At 45.4% G+C, this 21,227-nt stretch overlaps 1 long non-coding RNA gene across 1 annotated transcript in view; it reads right to left on the bottom strand.

The window, feature by feature from the left end:
• Positions 1-19,477, bottom strand: part of LOC131378497 (uncharacterized) — a 37,039-nt gene extending 17,562 nt beyond the window's left edge. Inside the window, exon 1 of the long non-coding RNA XR_009207592.1 lies at positions 19,359-19,477. This is a non-coding gene — a long non-coding RNA (uncharacterized LOC131378497). The remainder of the gene's footprint in view (positions 1-19,358) is intronic.
• Positions 19,478-21,227: the final 1,750 nt, after the last annotated feature.

Below are 21,227 nucleotides of genomic sequence, written 5' to 3' on the forward strand. Positions count from 1 at the left end.
TAATGTAATATATAGAGATTTGAGGACTTAAAAAAACCAACCTTAACATTCCTTATTTTTATCCATTTAGCATGTTTTGTTTCACATGGCAAATCATATCTTGAGAAGCCTTAGGTAGACAAATTGGTAGATGTTGGAAGTGAACAGAACGAAAGGCAAGGAACCAAAAAGTGGGAGGAAGCATAAAGAGAACATGTGTCTTTCTGCTAGCACACAGCAGGATATATTAAAAGTGCCAATTAAAAATGGAACAGGAAGAAGAACTTAGTTTTCATGAAATGAATATAAATTCTGAGCAAATTACAGGTTTTGCCCTTAGAATCACCATCCCAAACCCATTGTAGAAGTGTAATCATCCTCAATACTTCTGCTCCTCCTCACCCTCAATGATGTGGAGGTGAATGGGGAATTTTCTGGCCACAAGAGGTGTGGAAAGTGTTTTAAAGGTATGAGGAAGCTCCACAGGAATTGCAGTACTGAGGGAAAGAGAAATGAGAGCGAGGTGGGAAGACTGGAAAATACATCCCTCAAGAGAGAAACCAGACATAGTAACAACCAAAGGGTGCTGGGGAATGGGAAGCTGACTGAAGCTGTGAGCAATGATGACCATTTCCAATGCCTGACATTTCCAGCTATGAGTTCAGGCTCAGCTTTCACTCCAGTGTCTGTTTCCCCAGCTGGAAACTGAGTGAGTAAAAATCCAGCGCATTTCCTGTACAGTTCACTCGAGAACAGCATTGGTTATTTATCACTGGAGCTTTTATTTAGACACCAAGTAACAAGCTTGTCGTGTCAGTGGGTCGAAGGCACTACTTGAAACACAAGTATTGATCCCCAGCTATCCCCTCCCTAAAACTGTACAGTTAAATATTGACATTTAGAAGAAGCAAGTGAAAAGAAGCTGGATCTGGGGCATTCCTTAAGTTGCACACAATTATTCTCATCCCTTATACCACTGCCTCACTGTCATTGAAATAAACCTTTATTTTCAGCTCATCTTTGGCCTTAGAGGCCAGCTTGACTTCTCCTGCCTGTTCACATGCATCCCCTGCCTGGCAGATGATAAAAACCTTCTTCCCACCTCTGCTCACTGACAGGGCAGAACGACCAGGCTCCTCTGTGCATCGACAGCCCGAGTTCAGAGGAGGAAAAAGAAAAGAAAGCCAGAACCATTACGAGGATACAGCATAATGGCACTTGGAGAGGGTTATTTATTTCCAGGTTGTGCAGGATTAGGCCAGTTTGAGCAGCAAGCTCTCTGAAGAAGGGTCAGTTTGAGGGACCTGAATTCACAAAGTCCGGAGGAGTGAGAAGGGCAAAAGGAGAAGGGGCATCCTGAGCCATGACTGAACCACAACAGGGTCCCCACTAACAACAGCAGGACCAGAAAAGCTTCAGTTTTGGCAAAGAGATTAGTTTCCCCTCCCTTTGGGGCTGGAATGGCCCAGTGGGGAGCCCTGGTGTCTCTGTGTGCACTCACAGCCAGGGAAACGTGCAGGTCCCTCACCAAGGGCAGCTTATCAGCAAGGCAGCCATGAGAAAATGATAAAGGTCAATATAATTACACCTGCTTGTCTCATAGCTGGGTAAATATTGTGGGACTCATGCCTAGCTGTGCTGAGTCCCATAAAATCCATCTGAAGCCACCCTGCAATTCCCAGGTGAAACACTCATGTGCTGAATAAAGGCAATCAGAACATCTGAGGGAAGAGTTTTCTGCTAAAACAACAACAGCAAAAAGTGATTTTAAACAGAATTAAATGTTTTTCAAAATTGGTTTGATATAAGGGCTATCAAGGAACCACACAATTTTTCGTATTAACAAAATCAATGAGAAAATTGCTTTGATACGGTAATTTTTTTAAAAAATATGATCTCTCTATTAAAATCTGTATGAAAGTAGAGTATAAGACACCTGTAGTATAAAAGTGAAAGGTTTCTGGAAAATTTTCATTAGGAATAATTGAGTTTTGTTTTGCAAGAAAAGCAGGGGGTTTTTATTCCCACAGAGCATTTAAATGTCAAATTCAGAACAGAAGTACTAATTTCTTAGCAGCCCCACCACTAAAAACATGCTTCCCCTAATTAGAGTTTTGTGGTAACTCTGTAATAAAGACAGGAATGAGATAAAGATACTTTTCCTCAAAGAGAGAGGGAAAATTCTGTAATCCATACGTGCTTGGAAAAGAATTAAAGTGACTACATCTTTCCACAATGATATATTCCTTAGACTGAGAAAAAACAATCAAAAAAAAAAAACCACACAGAGGAATCATGCAGCACATACCAAACCCAAGTAACTTCTCACTTTCCCACAGAGAAAATTGGCCATTGGGCATTTTCATCTCTGCATCACTAAGTTATTACACCCCAACCACTCACAGGATAAACTTCAGCTAATTAGATCACAGTCTCCCAGGTTTTAATCCTCGGATATAATTTAACTTTACACCAAAAGATCCTTGACACTGACAGCTTAATTTGGTGTCGCTGATCACCGCACTGCCACTTTAATCAGATAGGCTGCAGTGTCAGAGGCCCACTGAATTACACCTGTGGGGCAATCAGGGGTGTGTAATACTGAGTTTTATATTAATAAAGGCTGATATCACCGTGATGCACTCCTGAGGCAGATAGGAGATGCTGAAATAAGGAACCCCACCCTTTCCATATATACCTGTTAATAGCTGGTTTCCCTTAATAAGACTCTCCCAAGGGACAGGCCTTTTCCTTCCCAGCAGCCACACTTAATACCCACACGAGCACAAAGGGAGACATTTCCTTCCAGAGCATTGCTGCTACGCCCTGTCAGAAGCTGTATCTCCATCTTTTCTAGGGGAAGGTTCCCTGCCCATGACAAGGGATTGGGAGGAGTTGATCTTCAAGGTCCCTTCCAAGCCAAACCATTCTGTGATTTTATGGTTCATCAAGCCAGGGGCACAGAAAGAGAAACATAAAGAGAAAACCACTACTGAGCACAAGAAAATGAAGTCAAAGTGGGAACTGTGCTGTCTGTGGATGAGCCCTGCTAGCTGGCCCATAAATCCACCTTGCAGCCTCCTTTCTTCTGTAAATCAAATCCTTTTTCTTTTCCCTCTGCTCTTGCCACAGAGCAGGACATTTTCTCTGAAGCCCTCCCTATAACTTCCTTTCCTTCTTGCTGTGCTAGCTTGCATTTGGGCTAATTGGGGACAGATCATCAGCCAGGTGAACACAGCTGTGTGTCATATCTCTGTCTGTGTCTAAGATAAGGCTGGGTGGGGCCCAGGGAGGAAAGGAGAGCAGAGGGGAGCTGGCCTGGGGCAGGTGTGAAAGACCCAGGAAGAAAAGCCACAGCTCAGGAGAGGGGTTGGGGCAGCTCCTTGCCCAGGACAGTGAATGGGAGCGGTGGGAGGATGATGAGAGCTCCTGGTATTTAAGTTAGGAATGCAATCCATTCCTGCAGGGAGATGGCAGAGGAGGTGGGAAAGGGTGCAGGGAACTGAAAATCCCTGAAATAGAAGGATGGGGACACAGTGACACAGTTTAATGTCTAGCAGTGCTTGTTACACTGAGTCCTACCCCTCAAAAAAAAGCACCCCCACCTTTCTCGTGCCGTGTGGAGATCAAAACCTTTGGTCCAAATCCTGAAAGCTGACCCAGAATAAGGGAACCAGACCAAGCCATGGACCTCCAGGGTAAAGACAGGCCCTGGAGGTGGGCTTTGAGGAGTAACACTGATTCAGGGAGGAGTGTGAAAGCTCTGACAGACCCAGGATTTTGACCAAAAATACCACGGCTCTACCACTACAGATCTCGAGAGAACACAGGAGGAATCCCCAGCGCACACAAACCCCAAAATTGTACAAATGGAGCAAAACATGCACCTGCCTCAGGACACTGCCAGGCTCAGGGGATACAGCAGGGCTGTCAGTAGGGACCCAGGCACCAGCAATCCTCCTCCACCACCCTGCAGTGGGGAAAAGAGCAGCACAGCTTTTGGGGAAGAGCGGAGGAAGGGCACGGGGAAGGTGACCAGGTGGCTTTGATCCCTCCCACGGGCAACATTGCCTAATCCCTGTGGCAATCTCGGTAGGCACAGAGGGGCTGGCAGGAGGACAATGGGCAGAAGCCCACGAGGTTGTTTTTCCTCTCCCAGAGGGTGGGTGACACCCAGGTGTCCTGCCAAGCCTTGAGTCAGCAAAGCCATGAGATCCGAGAGCGCCTGGAGCTCCTCACATGGAAAGGACGGTGGCAACTGGGGGCAAGCACAGCAGGGACAGATCCTGGGGTGATTACTCTGACCTTACTCAGTGGGAATTTTTGCCTGAACAACAACTGAGTAATCACTTTGCCTGTTGGCACACACATGACACACCATTGCGTTTTATATGGGAGTTGTCTAGATTTCTAATTAGTTTGCACTTGTCCTGCTTGTATTTTGACAAAACAGCACTAGACAAGTCTATTTTCTTCTTCCCCTTCCTGTGTTTAATAGCACCTACGATGCACCTGGGGAAACATCTGGGGGGTCCAGCTCCCTGCTGCAGCCAGAGCACAGCTGTGAGGTGCAAACTCACTGCAGGCTTTGGGTGTGCTCCAGGGATGGTGGCAGGGAAAGTCCAGCTCTGCTGCTGGACTACAGGATGGACAGGGACTTTTCCACCAGGCACAGGCAGCGTTGTTCGTGATTGTGTTTCATCCACCACCTCCCGTTCCACGGTGCTGTGACTGTGAGAGCAGAGTGCAAAGATGTGACCTTGTGCTGTCACTGCTGAAGGTTCTGGGGCAGCTGGGGTTCATGGGGCAAGGAAAGCCCTTGAACACCCTCTGCCCTCCTGATCTCAGCTCTGCCCACAAGCAGATATTCACCACCCAGGGCACAGGTCATGAACCACGGATTGACAGACGCCCCATCCCGTTTGTGGTTTAAAGCTTCTCCACAATCAGAGTGTTTGGGAAGAAATCCCGATGCAGCAGTGTCTCCAATCTGGCTCTGTTCCAAAATTCCAAGGCTGCCTGACCTCCTCCCCACCACACACCCTGACACAGGCCTGACCCAGGATGACTCTTCTCCCCAGCCCAATTTCCTGGCCAAAGTGCTCCAGCTCCTCCGAGCACACACTTAACTTGTTATATAACACCCTCTAAAGTGCTGCAGAGTGTTCCAGCATCATCACAACATCGTTTCTGAAGATGAAAAATAAAACCCCAGCACCTTCCCAGACCTCTGCCACCAAAGGTAATTGCAGAATTCATTCCAGCTGAGGCTGAAAGGAGAAACCAGGCAAGTTCTACAAGAGGGTTCTTATTTGTTTGAATTGATAGAGATGCCCCTTGAAAATGCCTGCTATGTTATTTCTAAACCCAAAGCAAGACATGTGTGTGCAGTTACACAGCAACGTGCTTTGAGTTGTGGATTTAATAGTAAGGCACAGGAATGGAAAACACCACGCGTGTCGAAGTAAATATTGTCCTTATGAAACAGAGCGATAGCAGCCCCAATCAGAGCCCAGGGTGCAATGCACACTGCAAAAAGCCCCAAAAGTCACTTCTATGAACCGTGTAGGGGTTCACATCCCTCCCACAGCCTCCCTGAAGCTGAAGGGAGCTCAAAGAGCAGCCAAGCCCAACATTCCATTCAGCCTTAAACCTTCACCTGTTGCAACAAATGTGTTGTTATAGGAGATATACTGCCAGCGTTTGGCACCTTTAAAATCTATTTTGATCTGCAGATAAGATCAGTTTACTAAAACAAGCACGGAGATCGCAAAGGTCTCATTACTGTCCCAGCAAAGCTTTGCAGGGCATGGGGCGAGCAGGCAATGCCAAGTCTAATAGCTGCAATTCAGGATGCTGCTGCCTGCTACGGTGATTGCAACCCAGGCCATTGCACTGCAGGGCCAGCCACCAGCAGGGCTGTAAAACAAAGCAGGGCTGAGCTCAGGCTGGTTCAGTGCTCTAATGCAGCCCCCATCCCCGAGTGAGCATTTCTGTATAAGGAAAAGGGTTTCAGCTTGCCTTAAACACGTAAGGAAACCAAACTAGAAAGCTCTGTGTCTTTCTCTTTGGAAGTAGCTCAATGCCAAGAGAGAAGCACCTGTTGGACCTTGTCACTGTCCTTCAAAGTCTGTACCTCTCCTTATTGGCAATTTACCAGTGGAATATACCTGGACTATTAAGTACTAAAGGGATTACACAAAAGAAACCAAAGAGCTTTTGGGGACTGCCTCAACAGTGTCAGGATGGTCTCTGCACTGTGTTTCACCTGCATTTCTTTGTCTGTTTATGTTTATTGTTTTCCTTATAAGTAAACCCTTTTATTTTACGAAGCATGTCTGGAGAAGTCATCTCACTACATGATTTAAGCCATTTCTCTGAGCAGGGCTGGACCCTCAGAGGTACTGGAAACCCCAATAGTTCAGACCCTGTTACGGGCAATCCCTTGGCACCAGAGCAGCCAAAGCACAGGTGCACAGTCTCTGCCACTGGAGGCAAACTGCTGCTGCCAAAAGTCACCTTGACCTTAAACCACCGTGGGTATTTCTGGTGCAAACGAGTTTTTTAACCTCGTTTAACTGGCACAATTAGAAGCATGCTCAAATAAGGAAATTGGGTAAGAACCCAAAAGCAGACTGGCATACAGCACCTGACGGGTTCCTTTCCAAAACACAAAGAAATTCAGATTTCAAAACTGACCAGATGAGTTGACAAAAGGCTCCTGCTCATTTTGAACAGTGGCCACGTTTGCTATCCAGCTGGAGTGCAGGATGACTACAGACACACCAGATTTATTTTTCTTTGCCCATTACCATTGGTTTTACGGAGCTTGCTCTGTAATCTGGCATTTTACCGAATGTTGATGTATATAACTTTCCTTAACTGGCAAGGAAGTTCACGCCAAATCTATTTCTGAAGTTACCACACAGGAGAACTCATTGCAACAGGATATATAAATCCCTGTACACATAAACCCTAAAGAAAAAAACCCATTACTCACTGGAACTTTGTCATTGTGTGACTGCTTTTCAGACTGCATACAGCAGGTGACAAGTGTACGTGCAGAGTTACACAAAAATAATCTCTGCCATTTTCATACATTTTCATATGCAAGATGGAGTTTCCTGGCAAAAAAAAATTTTTGAATGAACAATTACTCTGACCTCGGGATTTTTTGTTTGTTTGTTTTGTTTTGTGTTTTTGTGGGGTTTTTTGGTGCAGTTTCAGATTTTTCTAGGCAGCTTCATACTACCTTTCTAAAATCATTTACACAGGACAGAAATGTCCTTATTGTTTCCTGATGAGCTAGATTTCTTACAACATTCAGACTTTTATAGTATATTTTCTACTTATCCAAGTTATATAATATTTCCTCAGTGGAAATGTTTTTTTTTTTTAACCTAGAAGCTTGATCCTAAAAGAAGAAAGGACATGATATGCCCTAATTCCAGTTCTAACTGGACACCTGAAAATCCAGTGGCAGCAACCAACAGGCTCTAATCTGAATAATTTATAGATTTTTTTTTTAAAGACAGGTTTATAGTTGGCATAAAAAACATAAACTTTTCAACTGACAGGAATCCCAGGTTTCACTCCCCTCTAAATATCTCCTTATCTACTCATATCTGTAGAGATACAGAATTTCACCTTTCCTAAACACTGACCTCTGTACATTTTTCAAGCTATTCCTGTGCTGACAGTAAACTTGTGCTTATATGAAAGGGTCCCTTTGTTCCACGCTTTTATACGACCCAGCACTGGTGATAATCAAACACTATGATTAAAAAAAAAAAAAAAAAAAAGAAGAAGAAGAAAAAAAAAAAGCGCCCAAGAGTCTCTCCTCCCCTCAAAACATCCCAAGTATTTTAAGTGTGGATGAGTACTTGGGGAAGTAGGAAGACAACGTGTCAACAGACAAGTTACCATCCCAAAGCATTCAAGTTTAGGGCAGAAAAACAGATGAGGCAATAATAGTTCTTTTGAGGGCAATTAGTTCTTGAAATTCAGATGAGGCACTTTTCAGTCAATGGATCTGCTTAGTGCAAGTCTTCTCCCTCTCCTGAAAAAAAATCAGCATGAAGAAGGAGGAAAAAAAATTAGCAGAATGTAATGAAAGAATCACCCCTAAAACCACTCCCCCAAAAAAGCATTTCCTTTCTTTACTGGTTGAAAAGTGCCCTCTTACAGAAAAATTTTTGGGGGGCTTGCTTTGTGTGTATATATATATATATGTGTATATATATGTATATTTTTTTTCCCCCCTCGTTGTGGCTCAGCACCGAAGTAAATAATTTCTTCGGTGAGAGGTTTAGGAAACAATGGGGAGGAGGAGTGGCTTGTTTGGAAACATAATGACACAGCCGGACACACTGAATGTCAACAGAGATTTCAATGCGCTTGCAAAAGACGATATTGTGGGAGAGGTCTGCGGGGTAACTGGGTGAAATACTTCTTGTATCAATAATGTATCATCGTTACCATGCAAATCTGTCCGTGCCGGGCTCTGCTTTGTGGCATTGGGACAGACGCTCATGACCAAGTCACCCTTGGTTATGAGAAAGGAGAGATCATTTCTTTCAGCATCCCATGAGTGACCTGTCTACAAATACCTGAATTCTCAGCCCGGGCACACAGCTGGCACAAACAGCCTTGGAGAGGATTGCTTCATTTGTGGAGAAAAATCGGTCCCTATTAATTAGATTCCTTTGTTGAAAGATGTTGAAATCTTTCAGAATCATATTTCATGAAAGTTACCAAAGGTTCTCCCTGACAGATTTCTGTTTTTTTAAATAATAGTCCTGTTCTCCCGAGAAACCTGGCGTTTGGAAAATGATTTCTTTCATGAAGGCATTTCAAATAATACCATGAAAAACAAAGACCTCAGGAAGACGACACAGCTCCTTTTTTTCTGAGCGTGGACTGGCATCTCCTCCCAGATCTCCCTGTGCACGCCCCAGCTCCATCCTCACCTGCCCTGGCAGGGTGACTGCTGCCCCTGCTCTGCCCCTTGTGCTCCGTGCCCTGCTCCCAGGCAGGAGTTCATGGCAAGACTCAGCTCCACGGGTGGAAGCTCCTGCTCTCTTTCCTTCCTCCTCCTCCTCCTCCCTCCACCCACGCCACGGCAGGGAGCCAGGCCGAGGATGTTGGGGTGTGCAGGGAGAGGGCAACCAGGGTTTGAGCAGTCACCTCTTCCCTGCTTGCTTAATGCACACCTGGTCTGTTCTCTGCATCAGAAGCCTGATGGTCACATCTAGCTCCTCCTGTTTAAGCATCACCTTCATTTTTGTGGACCTGATCCTGCTGCTGGCTCAGGTGGGAGCCGAATCAGGTGTGCCATTCACTTAAATAAGGCAGTTTAATTCTGTATTAAGATATCCTCAATCCAAATGTTCTTCAGCTTCTTGTTCATGCTGCTCTCTTGGTATAACTACACCTGTATCTGGACTTGTTTTTTTGGTTTTTGTTCTGGAATGCACCCGGCGTGCAAGCAACCCCAAGCTTTATGAAAACACAGATGAATATTTCCTGTATCTATTTCCAAGGCTATTAAGGCTTAGGGGGCTGACTAAATATCAGTCTCAGTGACAGCTCAACAGCAAAAGTAAAGCTCCACAAAGATCAGGACCTGCCTGTGCAGAAAGACAGCAAGAGCACATGGTTTGTAAGCCTGGTTTGCTACGGGTAGAACCCAGGCATTAAGTCTGAGTTGAGGGTTGTTTTGCTTTTCACGGTTTTTAGTGGACAAGACTCCAGCCCTTGTTTGTCACAGGGGAGCCCTGCCAAAATAAAAAGAAGCGAGCAGAGACGGTCCCACACGCCCAAGCTTGCAGAGGTCTCCAAACAATGACTCTGTTGGCCAGCTGGCAGCAGCCCGAGCACGGCAGAGCGGCAGTGATGGCAGGGCAGTGTCATCACTGGCTCTCCAACACTTGATCTTTCCTGTGGGTGTGAGGATCACGAACTCTGCAGGCAGGGAAATGCAACCAAAGGGGAAGGAAAGACCCCAAAGTGGAAATAAGAGGGTTGGAGCATGGAGGGAGAGAGAGGAGGAGGCAGAGCAGAGTCAGATGAGTCAGAAATAGCAGCAACATGAAGGGTTGCTAGCCTGTGAAGGAACCATTCAAAAATCCCATTAATTAAAGGCCAGAAAAAAATTACATCCTTGCTCCCTCTGTGCTTCTTGATAACAAGGTTTCTTCTACCAGATGAAGCCCTGACCTTAGCGGTAGCTATTCCTACAAAGGAGCTACAAATAAAAATTAAAAAAATAACAAAAACTGCTGCCCATGAGGCCAGAGAGGAATCCTGGGCTGAGATCCTCTCCCACCCAGAGCTGCCAGCACTGTAAACGATGGGGAGCAGCCACAGCACACCTGGTCTGCCCTAAAAGCTGTCACAACTTCCCAAAGAGTGCCTTGGACACAGCGGATCTCCTGGAGGCAAGTGATGTGCCAGCCTCCCCCACCAAGGGGAATTATCCCTGAGCAAACTCCCCCCGGCAGGAATGGTGGCTGAGCTTCCTGCTCCAGCCTGATGTTCGCTGGGGCTTTCAAAACACCCAGGTATGTGATAAATGATTTATCTCTCCCTAGCACAGGTCGAGCTCCCCTCCCACCTCACAATACCCCCAAGGGCACAATTAAAGCCCTCCTGGATAACAGGAACACTCCCCGGAGTGCTAATCATGTCAGGGAGATTGCTGGAGCATTTAGAAACCTAAAGCTTATCTGCTGCCCCATACAAAAGAGGATCTTGCTTCTGCAGACGTCCTAATCCGCAGCATAAAAAAAAAAAATTCAGGTGATTCCCCGTGCCACGCTGGAGAATAAGAAAAAGGCTGATTAGAAGCTGCGTGAATCAATATGTGCTGAACGGCCTAGAGAAGCAGGAGCATTCATCTCGGCAGTAATAAAACTGGGAAAGCCGTGGGTGGATGACTAAAAGGAACAAAGGGCTGCTTAGCAGCGTTGAGCTAGGGCAAAAAAGGCCAGGAAGAGAAGCAGTCATAAAACTCTATGACTAAGATCAGAACGAGATGAGAGACACTGTTTGGAGAAGTGTTGGATCAGGAAACATGTCACTCAAACCTACCCTGAGTCACTGCAGCTCCTGCCTTTTGGGGCACCACGTCTGCCTTGCTGAAAGGGTCAAGTTCCCCTCTTGGATGTCCCCACGGAGGGGCTGGTTTCCTTCGGGGAATTCGTGGGATTTACTCACTTGAGAGCAAGATAAGCACCAAGGCGCCGGAGCCACCCGCTGGCTATTCCAGAGTTTATTAGGAACATCAGCATTAGGACAAAGGTGGGGGGGGAAAATTACTCAAAGTTGGTTACAGAGCCACAGATGTGCCCTGAAGGACTCGAAACAAGGAGAAAGAGCAGCAGCCCTCGGGAAGAGAGGCTGAGCATTCAGCCAAGCTGGAAACGGGGTGACCTGGGGCCAATGTTGCAGCACTTTTGTCCCTGTTTGTTCTGCCCTTGCTTTATTTGCCCCAGGGCTAACCGGGGAACTTTCTTCTCTCCAGTCATCAATTTGCAAGTCCCATGAGTGCTTAGCTCGCTTAATAATCTGGTTTTTGCTAATGTGTGTTTTGAGCTTGCAGTCTGTTCATTAGAAACAATTTTCTTGTAGAGATACAGGATCGTTTCAATATTTTGAAACCGCAACAGCATGTGAGTTCCCATGGAGAGCTAGTGTTCAGATTTCTTAAAAAGATTTCTGAAACATTCAAATAAGATCCTTTTCTATTACGTTTCAGAAGCAGAATTCAATATTAAAAACAAATATAGCACTGGGACAGATAGTTACGGGTGCCTGGGTTTGTACTTTCTAATGGCTTTACCTTCCATCTCATCCCCCTTAAAATCTAAAATCCAGCCACCTTTACCAGTGATGTAGAACAGACCATAAACAGCACTGAGCACAGATTTGTAATTACAAGTTTGGCCATGAGGTCACTGTGCCCCTCGCAGAGCTTCAGTCCAGATTTTGATTACTTTTAAAGATTCTTTACAAAACTCATTAGGAGTACAAGCACAAAAATTCCAGAACTACGCAGAGGAAAAAAAAAAAAAAGGGGGGGGGGGCCAGAAGTGGGGATTTTTTTTTTTTTTTTTTTTTTTTTTTTTTTTTTAGATTTAGTGCAGCTACATTTGGGTTGCATACACTCTGAACCACAGTCCTTGTCAGCATGCTGATTTTCTGCCTGGAAGGCTTCAAACACTGCTGTTCTACAGAGATTTCGAACCTCTGCTGGGCAAAAAGGGCAACCCCAAAAGGCAATGAATGAGATTAAATGGGGGTTCACTGAAGTGAAACAGAGATGCACTTGGAGTCTTCTACACCCTTCCCTTCCTCCAGCAAAGCAAAAGGAGAGATCTGAGGCAGTAGTGCCCGGAGTATTCCTAACCCCACAGCAAAAAATGCGCCAAAAAACTCAGAAAAAAATTCTTCTGATCAGCAGGTGACCTTCACTGACTCGAGAGGTTTGCAAGTTCGGGTAAAATCTGGTTGCCTGCACACGGACTTGGGTATTCCCACGCTGATGCCGATGAATATTGAGGTTTAAACTGTTCGAGTTGGATGCTTGATCCCCTCCTCAGCACACAGAGTACACACCTGCAGTGCGTGTGTCAGTACCCAGAGCAGCACGCACCGAAAAGCCTCGATGCAGCTTGGAAACGCTGGGGGACGCCTCACTAGTGACACAGGTGTGTTCCGAGGATCAGAACAGACTTTCAGCGCTGTTTTGGGGGCGTGAGGAGGAGGAGCAGGAAGCCCGAACCTTTCCAAAGCTCACCAGGTTGCTCTGGCTTTGCTTCCCACACCTCCAGCTCTCCTGCGAGTAACTCTGACAGGCGGGGGACACCTAGTGGGGTTTTGCTCAAGTGCCAATAAAACCTCTTCTATCACAAAACAATTCGTTAAATATATATATTATCACACAGTGGTGTGGGGTGGTGTGTGTTTTTTTTTTTTGTTTGTTTGTTTTTTGTTTTTTTTTTTTGTTTTTTGTTTTTTTTTTTTTTAATTCAGTTGCTGATGCTATGGGGAAAAAAAAAAAAAAAAAAAAAAAAAAAAAAAAAAAATCCCAGTCTATTTTCCCTAAAGTTTTCTAAGCTTGGTCAGGCCACCACACACTGCTTCTGTTTTTTTCCTTTCCCACATTCTTTGCCTGGTGTTCATCAGGGTTTGAAGTCAAGAGATCACTGCGACATTTTGAAAGTACTTCATGCCCTAAACCATTGACATTAACGAGCTCATCAGCATCGCTGGCTAGAATGGACCTGTGGCCAGCACAGCTCCAAACTACAGGACTGCAACCAATAATTTAAACTGGAGACGGGCAGAATTTTTCATTTTTATCCCTTTGTAATGACTAGAGTATTATCCTGTCAGCAGGAAACCAAATGCTTGCCTAAAATCTTATTGCTGGCTCCGTAATACTTTATCAATGCAGTTAGCAGGGTTTTTACAGTGGGCACTGTAAAAATCAGTGCACAATTTCTATTCTAATAAACAGGAGTAACAACATGAAGACACTGCAGGATGCAGCCTGATCCTTGACAGTTGTTTGTTTGTTTTTTGTTTATTTTGGTTTTGGTTTTTTGGGGGGGATAAAACACTTTTGTCCTCTGTGTTTCTCTAAGCTGAGCACTTCTGTTTTGGATTACTGCAGCTGCATGAGAAGGGTTTTTTTAAAAAGCCAAAGCCAAATGCTTTGTGTCGCTTTGGGATTCTCAGTCCACCTTCTTATTTAGTCTTAAGTTTTTATTAGACCAGAAGCCTTGAAAAGTTATTTCCTATTTTTATCTCTTCCAGAATATTGATTTAGAGCACTACCCAAAACCGTAAGACGTTGAGCAGCCAAAGTAACAACTTTATCCACTTCATTGCAGATTTAGCTAAAAGAAAAAGACATCCCCAGACAGCCCCTCTTCTGGACCTGCAGTACTGAATGTGCTGAGCACCTACACGGTTCTTTCATGTTTCCAGGCAGACCTTGCAATGATTGATAACTCAGCCTGTGCTCCAGCCTGCTCCTTAATTGCCTTAAATACCTGCTTCATCATATTCCCTCTGCTGGCTCCCAAATTCGAGAGGCAGACAAAGCCAGGGGAATGATGTTTGATGGCTTCAAAGGAAAATGGAGACAAAGAGAGACAGGAGAACCCCTTTCCCACTCCTCCCAATCAAAGCTAAACATACTTTAAGAGGGGATTGACTGGGGAGGGCCATTTCTCCTGCTCTCTCTCTGATGGTAACACAAAGCCAACAACTTCCCAAAAAAGCAGGTCAGAGGATGCGGGGAAGGGAAGATGAACGGAGAAGCAGCACCAATACAGTCTAAACTCAGAGATAATTTCAGTTTTTCCTGCTAGGAAGTGGCCAACGTGAAACCGGCAGCAGAACCACTGCTCAGTCTCTCTCTGGGTGGGTTCCCCAAAAGGGACAGGACAATTCACTGGTACAACAGCACCATTATTATTTTTTTTTTAATTGTGTGAAATAAAACCTCCTTCATTTTCAGTTTAATCCCTGAGTGAAGAGAGGTCCAAGAGCACACAGACCGAGGTGACAGGGTGAGCCACCGCCTCAGTCCTGTGGCTGAAAAGCAGGGTCATGTCCCTGATTACCAGGCAGGCTGGAGATAAGGATGCTGCTCCTTCGGGGAGTTAAGGATGACGCATTTCCCATCACCAGGGTGCCGGGTCAGCCTTTCTGAGGAAGATTTCCCTCCTGCCCACACTGTTCTGTGCTCCTGCTGAATGAGCTTCCATTGTCAGATAAGAGCAGCACAGAGGCTCCACTGTTCCCCCAGCTCTTACCGGGGGTTTGTGTTACACTGAGCGGGCAGTTCATGCTAGGACACTCTCTGGCCATCCCTCCAGGATGACAGGCTATGAAATTCCGAGCCTTGAGACAAAAGCAGAGGTAGGATGAGCCCCCAGAGCACGAATTAATACCTCCCCACGCTGCTGAGCGCAGAGAACCCCGGTGCTGTTTTTCTCTGACCGCACATGCCCGTTCATGACGTTCTTCTGTGCTGAGAGAGGAGCCACAGCAGTGAGGTACCACCGGTGTCACCCTCAGATGGGTGACCGGAAAGCTCCCCTGTAATTACACCCCAATGAAAAACCAGAGATCTGCTGGGTTATCTCCTTCCCAGTGCTCTGTAAGCCTTCGTTCAGTGCCAAAAAAACACCACTGCCAAACCTGTACCATCCTCCTCCTTGAAAGCCAGGACTTTTCCAGACTCTCGGTGTTGAGGAAAAGGGTCCTTTCTGGGAATGTGAGCGAGCCTCGCCCAGTTCCTTGTTCTGAGCAAGTCGTGAATCATCATTTAAATCCTCCTGACGGATAAACAGACAGCCACAATCTCTGCTTTTGCCCCCGAGCCTTGGGGATCCTCCCCAAGCATCCCCTTGGCACAGGGCAGAGACTGTGCCGAAAAGTTCCTGCATTTCAAACATTCGCCAGGATAAAGAAAGATTATCGACAGATAAGGAGCTGGGGAGGATTAGCCTGTCAAAGGCCATGAATACAAGGCAGACTCAATGGCTGACGATTCGAGTTTTCCTGTGCTTGCAGAGGGTAGAGTGACCCATAATCCCCCGTCTGCATCCTCTGGCCACTCATTATTCTATGAGGTTTCATCATCAGTAAAATATCTCCTGCCAGGCTGTTTTCTCCTCTTTTACAATGCTTCCCCCTACCTGGCTTGAAAACTTTTAAAGAGTTGCCAGTTATGATTTTATCACAGTAGTCCCATGTTGGTTTTTTTTTTAACTCAAATATAAACTCCCAAAGGCAAGCTGTTGTGCAGGAATCTCAGGTTCCATTTAACAGCAATAATAATATTTAGATATTTCCAGATGTCAGAAATGCTAAAGAATATTCTGAAGATTAACAATGTAGCATAAGACACAGAAAACCAACTTTTTTTTTTTTTTTCCCCAATAAAATTATTTCCTCCCACCTGCAGGAAATAAAAGAGGATGGAACTTGAGTCAGTGTTGACTGTCAGGGATTACTAATACTGAATTTTACAGTTCATTTAAAAAATAAAATCTGATTAGTCTAACAAGGTCAAATATCCTCATACACAAGAAGGGGTGACTCTACAACTTGTCTACTCCTCTAATCCCGTTACAAACACCTCAGATTAATTAAAAATTAATTCTGCCTCGGTTTTGCAATTGTTTGCACAGCACTAGGAGAACGCCAGGCACTTCACAAAAGTTGGAGGCCGACTTAAATAACTGAAATATGAACACATGACCTTTATAGGAGGGGTGGAAGCCGAGAATTCTTTAACCATGATCTCTGACTGGTCCCAGGCTGTACCTTTTGCTGAGCTGAATAGCATTAGGGGTACAAAAACTTGCTTTGTGCAGCGCTGGCACCAGAGGAAGGCAGGCAGGTCCAGGCCCACAATAGTTTTCCTGTTCCTCCAGGACAGCCGGTGTCTTCACCAGCAAAACGCTCGAATGCCATCGATTCCTCGCGTGTGTCCCTCGCACAAAATGCATCACTCGGATTACCTCACCCCAGGGACTCTTTCACGGAGTTTAATTGACTGCAGCCCCACAAAGGCGCTGTGAAGCCGCAGGTGAGGGCGCAGCATTGCGCAAGGCACCGCCGAGGCAGGACCGTCCGGAGCGGGCCCCACGGCCACAGCCGCAAAGTCAGGCAGAGATTTCCCAGAGGGAGGAGTGCAGAGAGCAAGCTCACACCCTGGTCTAGACACAGAGGCTACCGAGGAGTTTGGAATTCTGCTTATTCATGCGTTTAGTTAACCAGGTCCACTGAAGAGGTGCATTTGCAAACTACCACAAGTCCTGAACCCCTTCAGCTCTGCCATTCGCTGTTTCAGGGTGTCCTAGGGTGACTTTATGATGCTTGTATCCCCCATCGTCTGTTCTGTTTGTGCTGTATATTGAGTCCTGTGCCTTTAAGACTGGTTCTAAGAGCAAGGAGAAGCGCGGAGTTTGTTTTAAGAAAACCGCCTGACTCCTCCACATTCTTCTGCTCTGGACGGGGTGTTCGGCGGAGGCTCGGAGAGACTGCAGGACAGAGATCTTTTTGCTTTTAGTTTCAGCTAGCTAGGGCAGGGAATTTCCTTGGACTGTTTTTTCCCTTTTTCTTGGAACTGTTTAAACCTGCTCTGGACTGAAAACCCAGGGGAGCACTGGGGGCTGCACCTGCGGCCCACCGGGGCCTGGACCTCGGCATTTTCCAGCAGCGCCAGAGGGACTGGGACTGAGGAGAGACTGAGAGAGAGCTGAGCTCCCCCCACGGCAAGGACTTTCTCAATTTGCCATCTCACTCCAGAACGAGAGGTTTTATTGTTTCATATTGTGATAAATGCTAATCACTTGTTTTAAAATTTTAAAAGTTTAATAGTAAATAAGATGGTTATTGTTATAAATAAGTTCTATTCAAATAATCTATGTTTTAGTTACTTAATTGTTAAGTAATTTCATTAAGATTATTAATGCTAGCTCTGTATAAAGAATTTGCCTTATTCCTGTTTTAATATTGATTTATCACCTTATTTACTTGCTTGTTAATTAAGAATTCACCTTATTACCTGTATCTCTGCTCCCATTCGCCGGATGGTGTCTGAATATGCAAATAAAAAGAACACTGGAATTCTGGGAACAACTCAAGAACAAGAGACTCCAAAAAGCAGAGAACCAAAGTAAAATCCAGGACTGAAGTCGCACTTTAGACTAGTGCAAAAGGTACGGGGGTCCGCTGAAGCAGCTTTATTTAGTCGCTGTGACCTGAGAAGGAGTCCCCCATCGCTGGATGACCCCTGATCAGCGACGCGAAACGGACTCCCCGGCAAGGGAAAAAGCCCGTGAGGGGGGGTGGGAGTCCCCAGCTTTGCTGTGAAGTGAAGCTGTGTGTACCTCCTCCTCCGCGTTGCCAAGGGAGCAAGCAAGCTCTCCCCCAAGGCCAAGCTTGATAATAAAGAAACATACAAAAAAAAATGCAAGTCTCTCTCTCTCTGACTCTCTCTTTTTTTTCCCAGAACAGTTATAAAAATAGAATTAGAGTAAAAATTGAACAGTTTTAGAGATAGGACAATACGAGACAATAAAAACTAAGTTACGGATGTCTGGATGCCTCTCCCGAGCCACAAGCTCTGGAGAAGGACCCCTGCTAACAAAGGACTAGCTCTTAAGAGCAATAGCCGGTTGAATATTCATATATTTTATACATGATGCATAAACTTGATTTAAACAAAGAACTGTCTCTGGTTAGTATCACTTTTTCCTTTAATCTCTGTGGCATTCTCAAGGCTGAGAGAAGCAGGAGGAGTTGGTTTCTTCTGATAAGGAAGTAGGAAATTCTTTTTCTCTGAAAGATTTACATCTTCCTGTGGTTGGCATACAAAAACTACACTTTAACTACAAAACTTCATTAACTATACTATCAAAATATTAATACAACACCAACAATTAACACAACACATATAGTAAATATCTTGCGTAGAGCCATATAATATGCACTTTTCACAATATTATTCAGTCTTTGTACTTGTATGCACTTTGCTTGTTAAGTAAAATAGTTTTTTCCCACTTTTCTCCAAAGTTTTTTTACCGGACCGGTTGGAGGGAGGGGCCACTTGGGTTTGCTTCCCGGAGGGATCCTATTCAGGGGTTTTCTCCCAAATTTGTCCCTAAACCAGGACACAGGGCATAACACTCAGAGGAGAAAACACAAAACTGCTCAGGGCACAATGTCAGGCTCTCAAAATGAGGCTCAGTCAAAGGAATTCTCATCCAGGAGATGCCTGAATAAGGCACAGTTACAACCTCAGTGTCGTATTTGTTGAGGTGAAGTGTTTACAATATTCCATTTGCCTGCAAAGCAGTTATGCACCAATACCTGAATGACAGACTTTTAATGACAAAGGTACACTGGAAGCACGTGAAATCCACCATTCCCAGGATATCTGTTGCGACTTTGCCTTTAAGCTCCTCCCAATCTACATAGAGTGAAAAAGTGAAGGACAAATACTTGAATCCATGAGTCTGGACCCCACTGGGGTGAGCTGAGGGTACCCATGGCTCCCAAATCCTGTTAACCAATGCTCCATGTCAGAGTCTGGAGGCAGAGTACCCCATATCCTGCTTTCCCCTGGCTGCATCCCTCCTTCCTGCAGCTCCCAAAAGCCAGGCAAAATCACAACAGCCACACTTGGATCTCTCCAATCCAGCAATTTCCTTTTACTAAAGCAAAAGTCAATCTTTTCATCCCCCACCCTGTTTTGAAAGGTGCCCACGGACAGGTTCATGGTGAAAGGACAGAAAGCAAAACCAGGCCAACAAAAAAGGAGAACAACACTGAGCTGCTTTCATTCTCACCTGCTGTCTCATGGAATAATCTTCCCAGGTGAGGCCTCTCCTGGCACAGGGAAGCTGCAATTACTGCATCTCTTTGCCCGAAATGTTCATCAGCTCTTAAGAAAACAGCAACACACACAATCAAAAACAGCAAGAGTAACTCCCTCCAGCCTCCTCGCTTTATATAGATTCTGAGAGCGCTGAAAGGGAAACACAAAACACCTGGGAAGTCTTTAAAAATCACAGCTGCAGGAAACCTCCTCGCATGAGTGATCTATAAAGGTCTGACTCTGCAGAAAAACAAAAGTGGTTTCAGCTGTGTTTTAAGGCAAGTCAGGAGCTTGAACAGGGGTTGTTGCTGCATGGCAATTTTGTTGTTGTTGTTTTTTGGGTTTTTTTCTGTGGCGAACAGGATGGTCCTTTTGCAGTAGAGGAACAAGTCCAAACACCTCTCAGGATTTGTCCAAATTTGCACGTGGCAGCACAGCGTGTGTCCCTTTCACATCCACTGCTCCAGTGCTCTCTCTTGATACAATCAATGAGACAATTATTTACAATTAATTAGATGATAATTAATGAAGACAAAAGATCAGCTGGGAATTTTCTGTGGCAAGTGACTGATATGAGGTGGCACCGCAGGCTCCCTGCTCCTTCCAGGCAAACCAAGAAGGGGATGCCCCATCCCTGGAAGTGTCCAGGGCCGGGTTGGATGGATCTCTGAGGGGTAGTGGAAGGTGTCCCTGCCCGTGGCAGGCAGGGGTTGGAACTGGATGATCTTTAAGGTCCCTTCCAATCCAAACCATTCCACCTTTCCTTCTTTCTGTCATAGTGCTCCATCAAACATCACTCACAGAGGTTTGGGGTATTTTGCCTTGCTGAAGACCCAGAGCTGGTTGTGCTTGGTGAACTATTTGGTTCTGTAACCTACCTGTACTGGTAGGACAAATCACTCTCTCCTTTGGGAAGTTAAAGCCCTGCTATGGCTCCAAGCAATGGTTTAAATTCTTTAAATGGTTTGAATGGTTCCAGGTCTGCTCCAGAGGGAGCTGTTTCACTCTCTTGTTCTGTTCTTCCTTCTCCGCTCTGCTTCACAGCCACCCTTCCTGCTTCTGCATCCTTTCCCAAATCCTGTCTCCTTCAGAGCACCTTCCTTTCAATTCACCCGCTGCTCCTCCACACCTTACACACAACCTGGGACATCTCATGTCTTTCAGGGAAGATTTTGTCACTTGCTCCTCTGTTCGCCTCTACCATCTCTGTTGCTTCAAGCCCCTCAGCTCTCATCCTCTCCCACTCGCCCTGCAATGGCTGTGGAACTGAAATATTTGGTTCTGAGGTGAAGGGTGCTACACAGCTCAGGGCATCTGGGAGCTGCTTCGGTCAGACGAGGGCAGTGTTATAAAACAGGTCTGCAGAGCTGCACTTCCCTGCTCCTCCTCCTGTGCAGCTCTTGGCTGGTGCTCTGAAGTTATCTAAGCTGGAAGTCAACGAGCTAAAAAAATAAAAAAGGACAGGGAAAGCGTGGGGGGTTTGGCCTCTGTTGTTCTCTGCCAAGGTCAGGATGAATAATACTGGGGAAACGCCAAGCTCGAGTTTGGACTTGGATTGTTTATTATATCTTGTCTATTTACAGGCTCACGTGCTGTGAGCCTCTTGAAAATGAAGGTATAATGGAGAACTTCTAACTTTTTCCAAGTTTTTTTTAAGCGATAATCCCCCAATACCGAGGTGACACCTATATTATTTATATTTTTGACCCAGTAACAACCACCCAAGGCCTGCAATGCGGACCTTTTTCACCCAATTACAGAAAAGCACACAAACCCATGAAGAAGGCAAAGAAGAAGGACAAAGACAACACCCCAAATCCTCCATCTTGACTCATATATA

This window comes from Hirundo rustica, chromosome 2, assembly GCF_015227805.2.
Source record: "Hirundo rustica isolate bHirRus1 chromosome 2, bHirRus1.pri.v3, whole genome shotgun sequence".
NCBI classification, from domain to species: domain Eukaryota; kingdom Metazoa; phylum Chordata; class Aves; order Passeriformes; family Hirundinidae; genus Hirundo; species Hirundo rustica.